Source organism: Neofelis nebulosa, chromosome 17 (assembly GCF_028018385.1).
Source record: "Neofelis nebulosa isolate mNeoNeb1 chromosome 17, mNeoNeb1.pri, whole genome shotgun sequence".
NCBI lineage: Eukaryota > Metazoa > Chordata > Mammalia > Carnivora > Felidae > Neofelis > Neofelis nebulosa.
In genome coordinates this window covers 44,161,670-44,181,906 of record NC_080798.1, presented here as the reverse complement: position 1 = coordinate 44,181,906, position 20,237 = coordinate 44,161,670, and the positions used below count along the sequence as shown (strand labels likewise).

At 50.2% G+C, this 20,237-nt stretch overlaps 1 protein-coding gene and 1 long non-coding RNA gene across 5 annotated transcripts in view; one reads left to right on the top strand and one right to left on the bottom strand.

Annotated features, from left to right (window-relative positions):
• The window catches only part of SMPD3 (sphingomyelin phosphodiesterase 3), an 83,907-nt gene that overhangs the window by 34,634 nt on the left and 29,036 nt on the right, over positions 1 to 20,237 (top strand). The window lies entirely within an intron of this gene.
• Positions 10,871 to 20,237, bottom strand: part of LOC131498789 (uncharacterized) — a 35,102-nt gene continuing 25,735 nt past the window's right edge. For 2 of the 3 annotated variants that reach the window (XR_009255592.1, XR_009255594.1), the window contains one exon: positions 10,871 to 19,880. This is a non-coding gene — a long non-coding RNA (uncharacterized LOC131498789). The remainder of the gene's footprint in view (positions 19,881 to 20,237) is intronic. The other variant, XR_009255593.1, reaches the window with a different exon arrangement.

Below are 20,237 nucleotides of genomic sequence, written 5' to 3'. Positions count from 1 at the left end.
TCCTGAAATCAGAGGCAGGAGCAGGGCTGGTTCCCCACCCCCACCCCCCCCAGAGTAGCCAAAGCTATGGAGGCCTGGGCGGGAACTTGGGCCGCACAGTGAGCTGACTGGACAGAGAGCATCACCACCTCCCTCGAGGGCAGCCCCTGAGCTCAGGCTCAGGCCACCCACCTGTTGTCAGAGAGTAGGTGGTCCGCAGGAGCACTCTGCCTGGAACTGGGGGGAAGCGGGGGGTGATATGAGAAAAGCATTAGAAGGCAGTGTAAACTGGGACAAATCACTTCAGCTGTTTAAGTCTACTTTCTTTTCCCTAAAATGGTAAAGATTACAGTTACCTGTAGGATTGTTAGGAAGTTAACAGACTTAAGTTGGTGAGTACACAGTAGGTGCTCAATAAATGTGGCTCCATTTCCTCTTCAATAGCCGGAACTTTTTAAAGAACAACTTCCTGACATGGACCACACACTGCCTTCTTAAGCAATGGAGATGGAACATTATTTCACAACGTCTTCTTAACTTGGGGATCCTCCTCACAAAAATATGAGAACCACAGAATATCAGCCTTGAGTGGGAATTGGGAGCCTGTCCAGGCTAATCCCTCACCCTGATGATCTCACACAGTTCAGATTTTCTAAGCCACTTACATTGTATCTTTTCTCTTGATTTTGATTTTTTTTTCCCAATTGAAACCAGGTAACAGTGTTTATCAGAACTGTGTGTTAAATAAAAGTAGGATGGGGTCCTCTGGCTGGCTCAGTCGAAGAACATGCAACTCTTGATCTTGGGGTTGTGAGTTTGAGCCCCATGTTGGGCGTGGAGATTACTTAAAAATAAAATCTTTTTTTTTTTTTTTTAAGTTTACTTACTTATTTTGAGAGAGACAGAGAGAGACAGAGAGAGACAGAGAGAGAAAGCACAAGCAGGGAAGGGGCAGAAAGAAAGGAGGGAACAAGAATGCCAAGTAGGCTCTGCACTGCCAGCTCCGATGAGAGGCTCAAACTCACAAACTGGGAGCTCATGACCTGAACCGAATCTGACACTTAACCTATTGAACCACTCAGAAGCCCCAAAAATACAATCTTGAAAAAATAAATAAATGAGGGGCAACTGGGTAGCTCAGTCGGTTAAACGTCTGACTCTGTTTAGGCTCAGGTCATGATCTTGTCGTCCCAGAGTTGAAGCCCCCCCATCAGGCTTTGTGCTGGCAGCAGGCAGAGCCTGCTTGGGATTCTCTCTCTCCTCTTTCTGCCCCTCCCCCCACTCGCACTCTCGCGCGTGCTTTCGCTCTCTCAAAATAAACAAATAAACCTTACAAATTTTAATAACAAATAAATAAATACATGAGTAAAAGCAGGTTGGCTCTGAGTGAGGGCTTCAGGGTGTCTCCTTACAAAGCAAAGCATGCTGGGGGCGCCTGGGTGGCTCAGTCAGTTGAGCGGCCGACTTCGGCTCAGGTCATGATCTCACGGTCCGTGAGTTCTAGCCCCGTGTCGGGCTCTGTGCTGACAGCTCAGAGCCTGGAGCCTGTTTCAGATTCTGTGTCTCCCTGTCTCTGGCCCTCCCCTGTTCATGCTCTGTCTCTCCCTGTCTCAAAAATAAATAAACGTTAAAAAAATTTAAAAAAAAAAAAAAAAAAACAAAGCAAAGCATGCTGGTATTGGAGGCCCTGTGGCAGCCGTTTTGACTATTCAGAAATATTTTCGATTTGCCTCTGGATTCACAGCTACATTTTGGGAGGTAGATGTGGCCGGAAATCTGTTGCATTTCCTGATCTTGACCCTTTATGTATATTTGGCATTAACTGGTTTGATCTCTTGTGGGACTTGGGGGCTATCATCCCGGCTGTGGTCTCCCCCCACCGCTCACCGTGTCTGGCAGCCAGGAATGGCAGTGTATCTCGGCACCGGGCATTGGGCCAGCAGGCACTCATGGTTCCTAGCAGGCTGCTGGGGAAGTAACTTGACAGTCAAATCTTCCAGGTCCTCGCCATCCACTCATTCCTCGTGATCTGTACTTTGTGCCCTCCCTTCCTTATTGCTTTCCCAGGAAGGTGTGCAGCTCTCCCATCTCATCTGGCACAGCTCTGCCCAACGACTGCCACTGCCTCCTTAGCCTCCATGCATTGCGTTTTCCCAGCATCCTTCTACCTCCTCTCCTCCTTCCGGTTCTAGATGCCAGCCCTCCCCACAGCCTGTCTTTGGCTTCTCTTCTCAGCAAATGTCCCTTGGCTGTTCACGAACTTCCTGATGCAAATGACCCTTACCCACTGTCCACCTCTGTGGTTCCCCCTGGTCCAGGCCCACACCCCAGCTGCCTGCAACCTTCTCAAACACATCATGTCCCCAAATACCTTACATACCCTCATTTCTGCTTACGGCACACTGGCCTCCCAGCCACCCCATCTCCAAACCTAATGATCCAGATTCCTGAATTCCCATTCCTAGCCCCCAACTCCTCAGCACTTCTTTTTTGTTTGTTTGTTTTTGTTTTTTCAGCACTTGTCCATGGCTGCCTCACTGCCCCGGTATCCCAGGGTCTCACAGTCACTTCCCCCTGGGAGAGCATCAGGAACTCCATTTCACAGAGTCAAAAACTGAGTTAATGGCCCAGCTAGTTTTACAAGGATGCAGTAGATGCTGGCTCCATGGTCCTCCACTGCTGGGCACAGGCCCCATTTTCTTGGCTTATTATCCATCGTCATTTCCACCCACCCAACCTCAATTCTGGCCTCAGTGCGGCCCCCATCCTTTCCCCACTCCCCACTTCCCCCATTCCCGCCCCCTAGTCTCCACCCCTCCACTCGTGCCTGCTGGGGAGTGAGGAGCAGCACCAAGCAGAGAATCAAAAGAAGGACTGGTTTGGGTCCCACAGGCCTAGGCCTCCAGCCTGAACTGTAGTGGTCCCTTTGGCAAGGGATGGGGGAGGGGGTCGGCCCCAGCTCTGAGCCCCTCTTGGCCAGGCAGCCTGGCCCCCATAACTGGAGCTCCCCACTCCAACCTGCTAGCAGTGTCCAAATACCAGGTGCCCAAGGAGTTTGTGCCCACCTGCGATCACCGGGCTAAGGTGGTCCAGGCAGGAGGACAGGCCTGGGAAGAAGGGGACTGGGCCGGCCCTCCCTGTGGGTCTGGCCACCTGACAGGCCACACGCAGGCCTGCTCTGCCTGGACACTGCCCTCCTCCAGGCCCACAGGGGCATCCTGGCCTCAGAGCAGTACAGCCACATGGTCTCGTTCTGCTGGCTTCTCAAACTTCACACCTTCGTGTTGAGCAGCAGCCACCTCCCATTCTGCCACAGTGCCAGTGACGCCCAACTGATTCCTCACTTACACAGAACTTGCTAGCATCTGTTGCAAAGTCTGGGCAGTTGCCGCCCTGACATTTTGGGTGCCGTGTTCCTGCCCTCAGCGGGCTTCGCTCTGCCTCCACTCTCTCTGTCAATGATAGGGTTGGGGCCTATCTCTCTCTCTCTCTATTTTGCCTACACTACTTGTAGCGGGAGTGTTGGGCCCTTCATCTGGCTTATGTTATAAGTCCTTCTGTATGTCTGGGGAAATTTTTGAGTTAAAAAAACAAAAAACCCAAGCTCTATTCCAGTATATCCATTCATAGTGGCAGAGAGATAATATGACTCTCTGTTGAACCCTGTGGCAAAGTGAGGATTCGTAGTCGAGGATGCCCCTGCCCTCGCAGCTTTCTAGGAGTCTTAGGAGTCCGATGTCAGGCTGATTTAAATCCAGTCGCTTATGCAGTTTATTCTTAACCCCTTCGCTTAGAGCTGCCAGGTTTCGTGTATAAAAATATAGGACAGTCCTACCCCTGGGGCTGGGGGTGGTGGCGAGACGGGGAGGGGAATTCGTGCGTCATTTGTGCATGGAACTCACAGTGGCATCTGAACTGACGACACCAACAGTGTTCAGGTCGGTGGGGCCATCTGAGGTCCGTGGACAACAAGGACCAGCCCTCAGCTCTCCCAGCTTCCCTCTCCCCGCTTCCGCGAGGAGCATCTCCCCCCAACCCCCCAGCCCCAGCCCTGTGCTTCCTATAGTCCTCATGGAGTAATCAGTTTATATTCCCACCGCCAGCACTTGCTGGGCACTTGTGTGTGCCGGCCACTGAGCTATGGGTCTTCTTCCTTTTCTTTTTTTTTTTTTAACTTTTATTTTTTATTTTGAGAGAGAGAATGCGTGAGTGGGGGAGGAGCAGAGAGAAAGGAGAGAGCGAGAAGCCCACGGGGCTTGAACCACCAGCCGAAGTCAGCACTTAACTGACTGAGCCACTCAGGTGCCCTGAGCTGTGGGTCCTCTAAGTGCTGTCCTCAGTCCTCCAGAGGTAGAGTCAGGAGCAGGGAAGTGCCTCTCCAGCGTCTTCACAGTGCTCGATTCCCACAGCACTCAGGGGACAGGCAGGACTGGATGCCCTACTTCTCACGAAGAGTCACGGAGGCCATGAGGCTCACCTGAGTGGGTTCTAAGCTCAGCTTCCTCTTCGGAGGGTGGAACCCACCAATGTCAAGGACTTGAGACTTAGGGAAGAGAGCTGGCGGGTCCTTCAAGCTCCAGGAAATGATAACAAGCACAGTAATCATGACCACACCAAGTGCCGGGCTCTGAGCCAGGCACTATGACAGGACACCTTGATCTGGCGTGACTGACATACTATTCAAATCCCCACCTCAGAGATGAAGAAAACCGAGTCCCCAGAGGGGAAACCTGACTTATCCAAAGCCTCCCAGCTTGGCAGGAGGTCTGCTGCTGTGCCCAGAGGCAGCGCCCCCCTACCTTAGACGCCAAGCCCCCAGCACAGACCCAGTGTGGGTAGGACATGAGGGACACAAACACCCTGCCTTTGCCACAAGCAGGTCTTGCTTGCAGATATATCTGTCCTCCTGGGGGCTTGATGTCCAGGCCATGGCCCTCCTCCCTCCCTGCATCGCACCCTTCCCCTCTGCCAGCATATCCAGACCTCTGGGGCCTCCAGAGACTGCCTGCCAGAGCCTGGGACTTCATTTCTCAGAAAAGGCATTCCCTGCTGGGACCAAAATGAGGCCTCCAGGGATTTTTCAAAGAAAATGGTGAAACACAAAGGCTCTTTAGAGCAGCACAGGAATCTGCGCTGAGTAATTGAGGATGAAAGGCGGCTGCAAACCAACTGTAAAACGCAGTGCCTGCTGGAATCCCACCCTAAAGCCAGCTGGGAGCACGGCTAGAGACAGGTCAGCATTGTTCATGAGATCCCCTCCCCCCACACGTCCCTCCTGTAGCCCTTGGGAGACCTGACACAAGTCTGCCCAAGGGGACCCCTTCCGGTGAGTGCCCCATCACAAGGGCCAAGGCAGACCCTTGTAAAATGAGGCCCCAAATCACAGCTGACTAATCCCTCTAATGCTTCGTAACTGCCCATCTGCTTCTGGGCAGGTCCATCCACAAGTTCCCCACAGTGAGAGCTAAAAACTAGAAGATTCGATTGTTGTCACTGGGAGTTGCAAAAAAAATGCCCCCACTACATTGCAAATGGTGTTTGTTGTTTTATGAATACATTTCCCATTTTTAGCTTCCGAGCTGTCATCCTCCAACACTGAGTGGCTACTAGTAGCTGGCAGATACCCAAGGGGTGCTGGCACCCTGTCCGTGCCCGCCTGGGGTTCTCAACCCAGGGGAGACAGAGCCATGTTTGAGTTCTTTATGGGCAAAATATACCAGGCACTGTCTAGGCAGAGCAGAGAAAAGGAACCCAGCCTCTTCCTGAGGACGGGCCAGACACGCTAAATACCTGGGTCCTGGTCCGAAGTGATTCATTCAGCAGTGAACCAACTAGTCAAATCCGAGCTATCCCAGGTTCACCCAGATCTTAGTGGGAGTGTCTATCATTGTTGCCCAAGTTTTGCCTCTCACAAGAAAGTTTCAAAACCCATCTCTTCCTTTCTCAATATTTAAAAAATATCCCCCCATGTTCCCAAAAGTTTCCTCTACCTCTCTTTTTTATAAAGTCATGGAAAGTTAGTCAAGAATTGACATAGTTTGTCCATTTTAGTAGTTGAACTATGTAATTAATTATGTTTCCCTTCTCACCTTGGATTCCAGGAAGCTCAGAGCTAAATTTAGAGGTTGGTCACAAAAGTCAGGTTAGCCATTGTAGTTAGAAAATTTGTATGCTCTTTTCTGACTGCTTTCTAATTTCCCATTTCTATTTTAATAACCTCACTGTCGTATCTTTTGTTATAAATCTCTACAAATTCTTTTTTGATAAGAGGAGAGAATAAATTAAGTCAATTTTTAAAAAGGAATGCTCTCGAAGCATTCTTGCAAAAGAGGTTATTGATTATTTAAATTATCTTTTTCCAAGGAAGATAGCATTAATTTATGCCTATGAGCAGTGTTCCCCTCACTGCCATGATGCTGTCTCACACATGAATTTGGTAAATTGATGGGGACGTTCTCATTGCCTATGGTTTATTTTCCCTTAAAAGCCCTTAGCAACCTGTGTGCAAATCAATGTAACTTGCCAAGACACATTTACGGTTAGCAATAATTGTAACGTGCCTGGACCTGCACCTCAAATGTTTCACCTCAAGCAAGATTCCTGTCCCCTTTAATCTCCTGATCGAGCTTCTGCCCCAAGTTGGGCCCCCATACTTCAATTTCACTGAGAAGTAATTTGAAGACCACATTAATGAACAAATAGCCTGGAACACCCATCTGATTTTAGAAGATTCCCTCAGGCGAGCATTAAATCCTCAGTCTCCACCACCCCCATCCCCTGCCCTGATGTGCTGCTGTGAGCAACTTTCATTCCTACCACAGCTGATTGTGTTCTGCAAATGTTTGTAAATTTCAGTGGCCGTGTCTCCTCCACGCTAGGGTGAGTTTCCGCCCCCTGAAACTGTGTTTTCTGAGCCTTTTGTGTCTCCTAATGGTGCCTGGAACATTTTGCACATGATAAGGAACTCAAATAAAATGAACAATAAGCGTCCCCAACCAGCTAGAGCTTTTTATGAGGCTCTCAATGAAAACACTGAACCGCATCGACGTCTGATCAAGGCAAACATCTGGAGATGCCAGTGGCAGATGCCCAATTATGCTGAGGCTGATGAATGGGCACAGAGTTATTTGGGGATCAGCAGCATCACTCAGCTGGGCCCGCTGCTACTTAGGCGCCAGCCTTCCCCCTCCCACTGCACCATGCTGGCCTGGAGGGGGCTGGGAACACTTGCCCACCTACCAGCCCAAGCACTCCAGCTACCCACAACCACAGGTCTATTGCCCTGTTCCCAAGGAAGAGGAGGGCCAGGTTAAATTCACTTTCTCATTCGCTTATCCATTTCACAGAAACAGCGTATTTTCTATAAGAAAGTGTTAATTATACCATATACCATCAAATGTCACTAAGCGATAACCAGACGTTCAGGAGGTTGACATGTATATTTTTCAAGTAGCCCTGTGATTTATTATCCAATTTAGGTAAACGGCAAATAGTGATATCATAATAGCCCCCTTTTCTTCTGGTTTCCGCCTCATTGTCTCTGGGTATAGAATAAGAAATGAATCATCAAACGAGCCCCATGGGAAGAATCACAAGCTAGCTAAGGGCATAGGCTCTAGCGACACAACCCCGGGGCTTCAAATCCCAACCTTGCTGCTGACCGAAGGCAAAAGCTGTGACCTCTGAGAGCGTCCCAGACTAGGACTGGGTTGAGGATTGAGTGAGATAAGCTGTGAGGCACTGGGTCCGGCATAAAGAATGTTCTCCTTTCCTTCCTTCTGTGTTAGTTGTTGAGTCTTGGGTTGAGGGAAGAGGGACGTCTCTGGATTTTCACTCGCAAGTAAGGCCCGGCTGGGAGAGGGGCACGTGCCCACATCAGCCTCCAAACTGCACCGAGCAAGGAGGGGGAGTGAAGTGAAGGTTTAACCATGAGGGGCTGTGCCCGTGCTAGGCCATCCTGTGGCTGAGCCAGCATGTCTCCAGGGCCTATGCCATGTTTATTTATGATTCTGAAAGAGAAAAAGGCCTCTTAGGCCACATGCTTTACACGAAGCCGCCATATTCATGCGACCGACCATTAGGCCTCCCAGACAGAATGATTCTGTGCGTCTCCTTTTTAAATTTTTAAATGTTTATTTATTTTTGAGAGGGAGAGACAGAGCGCAAGTGGGGAGGGGGCAGAGAGAGAGAGGGAGACACAGAATCCGAAGCAGGCTCCAGGCTCTGAGCTGTCAGCACAGAGCCCGACGCGGGGCTCGAACCTACAAACCGTGAGATCATGACCTGAGCCAAAGCCGGACACTTAACCAGCCGAGCCACCAAGGCGCCCCTGTGCATCTCCTTTCATGGAGCATGGCCGGGCAGCCACTAGAGGCGTGGGAACCGTGCCGGCCAGGCCAGCAAGACTGAAGATGCAGGGCAGGTGTGAGAGCCAAGCCTGTGGCCACAAACCCTCATTAAAACACCTGTCTTGCGGGGCACCTGGGTGGCGCAGTCGGTTAAGCGTCCGACTTCAGCCAGGTCACGATCTCGCGGTCCGTGAGTTCGAGCCCCGCGTCAGGCTCTGGGCTGATGGCTCGGAGCCTGTTTCCGATTCTGTGTCTCCCTCTCTCTCTGCCCCTCCCCCGTTCATGCTCTGTCTCTCTCTGTCCCAAAAATAAATAAAAAACGTTGAAAAAAAAAATTTTTTTTAAAAAAAAAATAAAATAAAAAAAAAAACACCTGTCTTGGGGGAAGAAACCCCGCTGTCTGAACCCAAAAGCTGGAGATTAAACAAGTGATAAATCCCCAAAGTTAAAAATCAAATCAGCAGAAGAGGGAAATCCCATTTTCTGAGAGTTACCAAACATCTGGGTAGGAGCCAGGTTCTACCCCGGCTTGGCCCACCGAACCTCGCCAGTCTGCACCCTGTGACTGGAGCTACAGGGGGGAAACTCACAGCTTCCCCACTTCTAGTCAAGAACAGGGCCTCCCACAAGGTTCCAGGTGACTAGAGTGGTCTGGTCAAGTAAGGTGCCTCTTGTTTCCAGTTTGGGTGGGCAGGTTTCTGTTCTATGTTATGTTCTTGGAAACATTGTTTCTTGCTGTCATGACCCCCAGGTTTCTGTACTGGACTGAGCTGCAAACACAACCGCCTCCGGGAGCTAGTCCCTCAATGGCAGGGATATAGGTGACTCCCTCCTCCTCCTTGAGAGACCCCAACTTGACCCTACAGTCCGGCTACCGAAAGTCCCTTGCCAGACCCTCCTTGTGCACCACTCTCTGCACACCCACTCTTGTGTTTTCCCAACTGTGGTCATGAGGATACGAAGAGAAAACAGAGAAACCATGCCAGGGGTTGTAATGCTACCTGCCATCCTGGCCATGGCGCAGCCCTACCAGGAAGGGCTTGTGCTTCCTGGCAGAGAAAGGGCATGGACAGCTCTCTTTCCCAACAGCTCTCAGCCTTGGCCCCTCTGACTCCTGTGTAACTCTTCTAATCACGGGCCCTCTGTAAGGATGGGAGCCTTCTCTCCTCCGTCACAGGAAGATCCAGTGGAGTATTCTTCAGGGCGTGATACCTGGCCACCAGTTTTCAAAATGATCCAGGGTGAATATCTCATCATTTGATGAGACATCAGCAAATCCATTCTAATTCACTCCATTTAAAACTTTTGTTTTCCATAAAGGATTAGGTTAGAAAAGAATTTAATCACACCAAATCCACTTCCCAAATGGTTACAGATCCTAAGATCAAGAGTAATGATCAGAAGAAAAGACTAAAGTCCTGATGTCGAGCAGTCATGTTTGGTGCTTAACTGATCAAACCAGCCTTCCTGACACCAAGAAGCAACCTTCCTCCAGGCTGGGGGTGCTGTCTGTGGTGTTTTTGAGCACAAATGAAGACACAGGTAGAGGTGAGATCAGGACACTTTTCTTTACACGGCGATCATTCTGACCTGCAACAAATTTGCAATGGTGTCTGCTACGAGCCAGGTGCTGTTCCGGGTGCTCTGGACAAGACGGACGTAAGCATTGCCTTCATGGAGCTTCGCCTTCTAGTGGAGGAAGAAAGACCATGTGGAAATGCATCATGTGTTAAGTGGTTATATTTTGGAAAGAAAAATGGAGGAGGGTAAGGGCACAGAGGGTGATGGAAGGGGGCATTAAGTTTGCATGGGGTGGCACAGGCTATACCAAGGGGGTGGCATCGAGTGGGGACCTGAGTACAGTGAAGGAGTGGGCCACGCGGACATCGGCAGCAGGTGATGCACCACCCTGAGACAGCATCTACAGATCCACTCTCCAGCTTCGATGGGGGAGGACTAGTTCGTCATCAGGGGAGCGGAGCCTCCTCACTAGCAAGTCAGCAGAGTGTGTTTCTGTCCAAAGAGCCATTCTCGCTCTTCTCAGCAGCTTCTTGGAAGCCTCCTAACTCAGCACACACCGGCTTCCCGGCGGAATGATGTTCCAATTTAGGGTTGCGTTCCCGGCTAAGACACCAGCGTCCAATCAGGCTCCGACCAGCCATTGCCTTAAACACTCCCTCAGAGCACCCACAGTGCTCCATAACCAGTCTGACTACTGGAGGGACACCCCACATCTTCTGCCACCAGTATAAATGTGTCCACTGACCTCACAGGGCCCTGCTCTGTGGGGCTCCTACAGCTGGTATTAAGATGAAAAGCCCGACCGAGTCATGATGCTGGCCTGAAGCTTGTCTGCAGACTATGACAAATGTACATGCTGGCGTCAGTCCCAGGTTCAGGCCCACCACCCAGACTCAGCCCCCTTACTGGAACCTGTATGTCTCACACCATCCCCGTTTTACAGGGGAGAGAAATGAGGCCTATCTGAAGAGGTGGGTGCTTTATCACTCAGGGTTCAATCAAGGAGGCAGAATCGCTGTAAGTGTGGTGGAATAAGGAATTTATTATAGGAGTTAGACCTTAACAACTGTGAGAGGAGACAGGGGGGCGAGAGTCCAAATGAGGGACTTGGTGGATCAAAGGTCACCAGCCAGCCGTAGTGTGGGTGAAGAGGTGTTGAAGCTTGCACAGAGGTCTGGAAGGCAGGCCCATACAGCTAAGGGAGGCTGGGGTAGAAGTCTATGGAACATTGTCGGCTCTTAGCGGCCACTGCTTCCGTAAGTTTGCAAAAACTGTCTGGTGTGGGTCTGGTGTGGGCCTTGCTGTTGGTCAACTCGGCTGGCAGTTGGGAAGGAAGTGGGGACATAAAGTTCGATCCGATGCAAAAGTAACAGATCCAGGGTATCTGGGTGGCTCGGTCGGTTGAGCATCCAACTCTTGATTTCAGCTCAGGTCATGATCCCAGGGTCATGGGATTGAATCCCACATTGGAGTGTGGAGTCTGCTTAAGATTCTCTCTCTCTGCCCTTCTCCCCCACTCATTCTCTCTCTCTCTCAAAGAAACAAACAAAAAGTAACAGATCCAATCACGATGACCCAATCAATAATCTGATTATTATTTAGCCTACGTGACTCCCAAACCACCAAGCAAAAGAGAAATTCTATCCCACTCAGAGCTGGGGAGGAAGTCTGCCAATATACCTAAGCTCTGTAGCTAAGAGTTTTAGGATCCTCGGGCACAGAAGGGGTAGCAACAGCCAGCCCTGCCCACCATCTGATCGCCCATGTTGGCTTTTGAACAGGAAGGTGTTCCAGGCGTCCAGGCACTTGTGTCAAGATTTGAAGGATGAGCCACGGGCAGGATGAGACTGAGGTATGCAGGTGGCCACTCCAAAAGATGCCCTTGTCTGTGCCTGGAACACACGAGTGTATGTAATAACGTACAGTACTGGAAAAGTTTGTCTCTTCCACTTAATTTTTAAAACTGTCAGCAAATGGGTTCTTCTTGTCTGAGTCTAATCCAACCACCACTGTTGGCTATCTCACAGGACCAGCTTCTGTATCTTGATAAATGTTACTTAGAGCCACCATATTGAATTAGGAGCTGATTATATCTGATTTACCCTGTAACAGAGTTAGGTCCATTTCCCAGGATGTAGCAGAAGGGCCTGATGGTCACCAAACTGATCCATAATTACCTTATAAAATTGCAGTCCAAATGGGTCGTGTCAACAAGGGCCTCCAACTAAGGGGGCACCCCAGCAGAGCTGGGCAGGACTTGACAAGAAGCGCCACAGCTGCTGGTACCGCCACAGAGCTCCCTTACCCAGGGCCATGGCGCATGTATTTGAGGGTGGCCCCTTCCAGAGGCCACGTGTCAAGGGCAGGAGGTGGGCGCGGGAGACTCTGTGGCAGGGTAGATGGAGAAGCGCTCTGGCTTCAGAGTCAGATGGATCTGGGTTCAAATCCCACCTCCTCCACTGTGATCTTGGGCAGTGTGCTTCATCTCTCAGAGTTTCAGCTTCCACGTCTGTACAAAGGCGACAACAGTAGCCGCTCTGCTGCGCTGTAGAGTGGAGAGGTGTGATGATGGCAGGAACTTGGCCTCAGCCCCACACACTCAGGAGCTTCAGGGTATCATGGACATCACTGACATACCCCATCTGTAAAGAGATGCTCTCCTCTAGACAAGGTCACTACAGAAGCCATGTCAATACCTGGCTGCTGGGGGTGTCCTCAGTCAATGGGGACAGGCAATGAGAAGCTGGTAGTGTGGGCAAGAAGCAGCTGATTGGGCACTGAGTCCTCCCAGAGCATGGGGACCGCCACCCAGCCCCACGTGGTAGTCAGCTCTTCCGGGGCAGCCTGGGCCTGCAGGGCCCTTCTGTGTGGGTGTTTCTAAGATGGGGTGGATGGCACTTAGCTCTTCTGGACCTTATGGGACTGGAAGTGATCCTCTCCAGTCCCACTATTCTCCATCCCAGGCAGCAGACATGTCAGGGACAAGGTGACCAGATGTGCAGTGGGGCATCAGGCAGGCTGCGGGGCAGTGGGAGTAGGAATGGGCGCCCCCGCCCCAACCTGCATCTGCAGCCTGGGCAGTCCTGATTTTGGATCCTGAAGTGACCTCCCCCTCCCCTACCCAGAGGGACTGTTTTCTTCTCTCAGCGTTTGAAAGAGAGTCCCAGAGCCTCGAGGTGCCGGGAGAGGCTCTGTGGCCTGAGGAGGCCTTGCACCGAGCCAACAGCCGCAGCCTCAGTGTTTCGAAATGATAGAGGGACTGTTCATCAATATTTTAAAAAAGAAATGTAATCAGAGGTTGGTGAACCCCCAGAGCTCCTGGCCACGGATGTCAAAGGTTTCCTTGAACCCGAGCCGGGAACAGAATGAAAAACGGCCGCAGACGTGGTCCGTCGCGGTGTGTCCTGCCACAAACCCCACCTGCAGGCGCTCCCCACCGAGGCTTGGAAAAGGTTCTGTGGCGAGTGGAACAGCAGGTCACACACATCCACGTTCTTTCACTCCCAGGTGGTTTTTCCTTCTAAACTTGGGAACATGGATGTTCTATTTTAAGAACATTAATTACCGTCCAACTTTAACGTGCTGATGTGAACAACAATAACAACAACAACAAAACAACCCAAATTGGAACTGAGGAAAGGAAACAAAAGTAATTCATGGAGTAATTTGGTGCTCACATCCTTTACGTTTGCCTGAGAACATTTGTCTAATGCATTTACTCCTGCTCAAGAGAAGTGAATAGCCGGCTTTTTGGTGGTTTCTGGAGAACGAAGCGAGGGCTGGCCACACTGGCCTTGGGGATGCCAGCTGGGGCCACCTCAGGCCAGGAGCCCTCCTCAGGGCTCAAAGAGGTAGTGTCAGGAAGGTAAAAATAGAGCGAGGGATTCGGCAACAGCTTTGACACATGGTTTTCTCATCCAGGGACTGCCACGTAGGGCCCTCCTTTTCCAGCTATTCTAAGTGAAAACGAAAAAATGTAAGATTATCTGAGAACTAAATAAAAAAACACAGGGCTATATTTTAGCCACCTTTTTTGCGTTCTTCTGCCTTCTCCCAAGTGCTCGTTTTGGCTCCTTTTTCTTCACCAAGACAAAAATGGGATGAGTCCCGTGGTTCTGGCCTTGACCCCCTTTTGTCCTCTGCCTGTCCTCATCCACAGCTGTGGCTACAGCACGGGGTCCACGTGGCCACAGTTCAGGCACATTCCACACACCTGCCTGCCTTTTGGACAGCCCCCTCCTCCTATGAGGCCCCTAACTTCCCAGAACCAGATTCAGCACCTCCCTTGGGGAGCCGCATCTGGGGCATATTCCTCCCACCCCACCCCCCCAACGTTGTCCTTCCCCACAGCCTTGTCTGAATACTGGTAGCCAGGACTGTTTGGTATGTGACCCTGGTCTCAGCCTCTTCAGAGGCAGGGATGGGAGCAATGGGTGCTCCCTATGGGAGTCCCTAATAATAAATGTGAGGGGAGACTGGGAAGGCTTCCCTGAGAAAGAGACATTCCAGCTCAGGTCGAAGGGGAGGAGCAGCTGGCCAGGTGAGCAGGGGTTCCAGCGCGATGGGACAGTGTGAGCAAAGACCTGCCTTGAAAGAGACCAGGGACTGTAGGAGGAAACAGGAGGGCTCTGGAGGCACGAGCAGGGAGGATAAGGTTGGTGAGGAGTGACACAGGAGAGGACGGTGGACCCAGGGCATAGGTTTTATCCTGGGGGTGTTTTCAGCTGGGAAGGTGCTGGGGTTTGTAAGTAGAAAGAGGATTCTGGCTTCTGTGTGGAAACGAACGGTGGAGGCAAGGCTGAAGGACCCAGTGAGAGATGATGGGGCTTGACCACGGTCCCCCTGACTCCCAGAGATGCCCCCCAACAATATCTATGCCTGGCTGCTGCTGGCTCACACCTTCCCAGCCACCCCAGCTCTCTGCCCAGTCAGACGTTCAAGACAACAATCCATGGACTGATTCACACTCAGGTGTTAAGGACAAATAGTGGCACCATCCACTTCATATGTCTCCAGGACACAGGAGGGTGGCAGCAAAGAGGGAAGGGTGGCAGCTACCAGCCTTCCCAGACTTCTGGGGGGTTCCTTCCCTGTCTGTGGGTCCCTTCTGAGCATTAGAGAGCCATGTGGGGGTCAAAACTGGCCAGGATGGGGCCACAGATAAGTCTTAATCACAGAGTCTAGGCTCTGCCACACTAGCTGTGTGATTCCAGAATCTCCCTTTACACAAGGCAGCCTAAGTGATGCACTAGTTCAAACAATTGGGAAGTTTTCTCATAGCTCCTGCTGTGCCACCTGCTACACACAGAGGGAATTGAACCTTTCGGTAATTGACATTCTGGTCTGGCTAGAAACCAGTGTATTAATCCAATCAAGGTTCCCTGAGTGCCTTTCAGGGACTGGCCCCTATGCTCAGTGCTCAGGGGGTTCTAGGCTATGAGTCTAATGCCTGGTGGGTGTGCGATTGAGGGATGGGGGCTGACAGCTGTAGAGTTGAGCCGTAGAGGATGGGTGCCAGGTGGACCAACCGGGGAGGGTGTTCCGGACACTGGGGACAGCATGTGCAAAGGCACGGAGGCGTGAATGAGCATGGTATGTTCCAGGAAAGATGAAAGCTAGAGGTTGAGACTGTGAGAACAAATCAGTGGGAGGGAAGGAAAGGCAGAAGTGAGACTGAGGAAGGCTGGGTCTCATCACCAGGGGCCCCCAAACCAGGCTAGGTAGATGGATTTGTTCCGTGAGCAGAGGGAGATCTGTAGGCACTGGACAGAATGAATGGGCAGAGAGAACTCAGCAGTTCGTGGTAGAGATCCCAGCTTGGACGTGAGCATGGTGGACGGCCCCACGGGCCATGTAACTCTGCAGGCGAGAAGTGAGGAGGCCCGAGGAGGGAGGGAAGAGGAGCTGCAGGGACCAGAAATGGACTACGGAGCTGGTAGTAACTGGCTTTGACTCTGGACATGACAGGTTGAGGGTGATGGGAAGGCCCAAGAACAGAGCCTCTGCCCACTGACCAACTGACTGACGGGGGCTGGGCCCACTGAAGCTTCCAGGGGACGGAACTCCGCTCTCTGCCTCCCCTCCACTGCTTTCGGTCTCCCTCTGCTTTTCTCTCTTCTCTAACTGCCACCAAGAGAAAATCAAATACTTTTTAATTGTATAATAATACTACTCTAAAAAAATTAGTAAGTGGAATGTTTTCTATTTCCTTTTCAAAATGAAAAGCAAAGTTATCTGTACATGGTCTCTCATGTGTATGAATGCCTAGATTTTTATTTTCCCTTGGTATATTTAAAAAAAAAAAAAGCCATTTCAGGCATCAGGATGAGATTTGGCAACAGCCCTTTGGTGCCCAGCTGCCCCTAGCGCCCTCCGTGCCACCCGAGAGAGCTCAGGCTGGGTGGCACACCAGGGCTCACCACCTGAGGGTGCATGTAAGACCCTGACCTGACAGCTCTTCACCTGTGGGATCTGCAGAGCTTCCCTCCAAGTCAGAGGGCACGTTCTGAAACCCCAAGACGATGACATTTTGATAAAGTTTTAAAAAGCGATCTTACTTTGCAAGACAAACAGCTAATAAAATAGATTCTTTTTTGGTAACCACCCATACACCAATCAATCTGTCACTCGGAAAACTGTTTCCTGAGAGGTGTGAAATGAGGCCACTCTGGAGTTCTGTGGGAACAGAGAGACCCCAAGAAGCCTTCCACTCCCAGACTATACTTGCCACCCCAAAACAGGGAAACTATCAGATTCAGGGTACAGGAAATACACAGAGGATCAGTTGCTCAGTCAATACCAACTTTTGAAAGATGAGCAGGAGGCTGCTGACCCATTGTTTACATGCAGCCGGCCCACACTGTCACGTGTATCTTGCCTGTTTCTTTTCAATTCCTTCCCTATTGGGAAAAAAATTTTAAGTAAATGTTTCCCACCTAGGGGGCTTACAGAGTGAGTCATAACATGGGGGGGCCTCCTCTGTGCTGCAGCCTTTCAAGGAAGAACTTAAAACAAAGGACCATTTCAGCACCACCATCAGAAATCAAAAGGAGAAGCCACAGTCATAAGATATGTCCCTTCTGTGCCCACCGAGGCCACCATCAGAATAGACACTCTCACTTCCTGCATGCTACCTTTGTATCTCTGCTTGGCTGCTGCTTGCCTTTTCTACCTTTATTTTCCTTTAACTCTAATTCCCTCACTGCTAGAAAAAAAAAAAAAAGTCTCATTATATTGTACATAGAACAAAGTTTAAGTCATCTTAAATCTTCTTTGGAACAAGATGGAATAAATGGTTGTTAACCAGAACCTCCCTCAAAGCAGCTCTAACTGCAGAATTCTGCTGCACCTAGAAGCTCAGCAGGCCCCTGCAAGTGCTAAATGCAGAACAGCAATGTCTGCACACAGTAGGCCCTCAATAAATGTCCACACATTTGTTTTTTAAATGATGGAATCTGAAAGGACCCAGGAACAAATAAGATGAACTTACTGGGAAAAAAAGTGACAAAAAACATTACTAACAAGAACAGATCATAACCGGGGGGGGGGGGGGGGGGAAGGCTGTAATCCCATGGTGGAAACCATAAAAGAATTGAAACATGTCTGGAAGCAGTAGTTGGGATAACTGAAACAATAGAGCAGAGAAAGCAGTGATGTTGAGGACAAAGCAAGACATCAAACCAGAAATACAGATAAAAGACAACAATCAAAGGTAAACATAACCCACCTGGGAATGGGAAATGGTGTCACAGCCCTACAGAAGTTGAGAGAAAGATAAACAGGATGAGGTATATACCATGAGGAAACCTCAGAAAAGAAACAATACAAGAAAAGTTTCCAGAGATGAGAAACAGCTCAGCCTAGAAATAAAGAACGCACACAGTGTGCCTTTCAAGTGTAACTCTGAGAGAAAGAAATCAGCATTTGCTAGTTACAATGTGGTGTGATAAATGATCTAGCAGGCTGAAGGGAGATATGTTCTTTTGCAATTGGATAAGAATGATGAAAGAACTGGTATCATAAATAGTGAGGATAAGATGAATCTCAGGAAGAAATGTGCAATTCGAACCATGCATGAGTACCCTAATCACATGTCAGTTATGCTCCTAAGTAAGACTTGCTCTGGGTAAGTAGAAGAAAACAGACTCCTTTAAAAATTGGGGAGAATTTGTGCACAATTATACAACAAAAAAGAGAGAAGGGATGGTTGACTTTTTATAAAAATATGAAAGACAAAACCTGATCCAACACTCATTGGAATTAGAATGGACCAGTTGAAAAAGAAAGAATAGGTGATCTGACAAAATTCAGCCACTCCTAAGATTTAACCTACACTCTAATAATTCCCCAGTCTTGCTCCAGCCCAGACCTGTCTGCTGAGCTCTGGGTCAGAATATCCCATTGCCACCTGGACACATCCATGCACATGTCCCTCAACACCACAACCCTGCCTTCACCCACCCCACCCATGGCCAGTGAGCAACTTCAGCACCCATACAGTTGGATGAACTGGAAGCCTCTGCATTCATTCCTGGTCCTCTGCCATGCTCCCCGTGCTCAATCCCATCCACTTGTGTTAGTCTGCTGGGGCTGCCATAACAAAATATCAGACTAGGGGGCTTAAACAACGGAAATGTATTTTCTTACAATTCTGGAGGCCAGAAACCCAAGATCAAGGTTCTGGCTGATTGGGTTTCTGATGAGATCTCTCCTTCTGGCTTTGCAGTCTTCACATGGCCTTTCCCCAATGCATGGGTGAGGCCTTGAGATCTCTTAGATGTCTTTTTTATAAGGACACTAATCTGATTGGATCATGGTCTCACCCTTATGACTTCATTTAACCTTAATCACTTCCTTAGAGGCCTCATCTCAAATACAGCCACCTTGGGGGTTAGGGCTGTAATATACGGATTTGGTGGGGAGCAGCTCCTCTCACAGGCCATTCCTAGAAGTGACTCTGGGGTACTTCTGCACCCTGCCAATGAGGTCTCCACCAAGTGCGCAGACAGGCCATGTGAGTATGCCTGTCCAGCCATGCCTCTCCTCTTGCCATGGTGCTGGAGGTTTACGGTAACTCCTTCACCAAAGTTCATTCAAGACCTTTCCCCAAGGCCAGCAGCTGCTTCTCACCCTCACCCCAAGGGGATTCCACCAACCCAGCCTAGTCCCAGGCTGACCCTGACACTCAGCCAGAGGGCTGTGTGACTTTGCAAACGTTTCCAAACATCTCTGGGCTTGAACCTCATCAAAGATACTTGGCCCCAGCATTACCATGTGAATAAATAAATCAACCTCCTAAGGCGTCAGGCCCTTTGCACAGATCATTTCTGGAACTTTAAAGTCAGAAGGAAAGGAGAAACTGTAGAAAGAAAGTAGAAACTGAGGCTTGGAGAGATGCCCCTGCCAGAAGAGACCACTCCTTCCTGGACTAGGGAGCAGGTCCATCCAGCTCCAGAAATGGTTCTGCTGACTGGGGATTATCTCAGGAGAGGTAGAGGTATTCAGGAACCTGGACCAAGCATCCAAGGACATGGTCTCACTTAGAGCTGCACGTCCATCAGAGGTCACCCCAGGTGCTGGTCTGCGGTCTAGAGGCCTGTGGGCTAGAGGCTCCTGGTGGACAAGCAGGCAGGCGCGTGCTGAGGACCACTGCTGGATCCCCAGACACTGCCTCGCTGTGCTGGGTAAACAGCCCACTTTCCATGCCCGCCCCCCAGGCTCGCCCTGCCCAACTCCTGCTGCCTATTTAAACAAGAGGCCCTGACTCCACTCGGCCCAGGCACCACCAGCTTCCGGAGCTAGAAGAGCAGCCCTGCAGGCCTCGCTCACTCGGGGATGAAAGGTCCTTCTGTTTCACCATTTCCTACCGGTGCGTTTTGAACGATGATGCTGAGCTGGGTTGTAGCGGGAGCCGATTCTGCTGGCCTACGAGTGTATTGAGATGTGTAGCTGGCCCGAGGGAGGCTCTGATTGAATTTTTCCCATTTTGAATCCTTGACTTGATGTGATCTTATTTTCAAAGAGGGTGAAAGCCTGTAGTTTGTGAAAGGACAGAGGAGAGCATATTTCAAAACAAGGTCTGGCTGAGAATATCAATGATCTGACATGTTTTTCTTTTGTTTTGAGAAAAAAAAAGGTCCTGTAATTTCATTTCCCCTTGGAAACCCCTCCCTAGATAGTCAGTTCCTGTCAGTTAATTCTATTTTGAAAAACCATGCAGAGAATTTTTTACAAGAGTCTGGTGGGGAAGAGAGGTTGTGTAGCTGGAGGGGGACAATTTGGAGAATGTCTGGGGACACAGGGCCTCCTTGAGAAGCTTCTCCTTGGGAGCTGAGGAGTGAGCTCCTCCCCATCCGAGCGTGGAGGGAGCTGAGAGTTGCATTGGTTGCG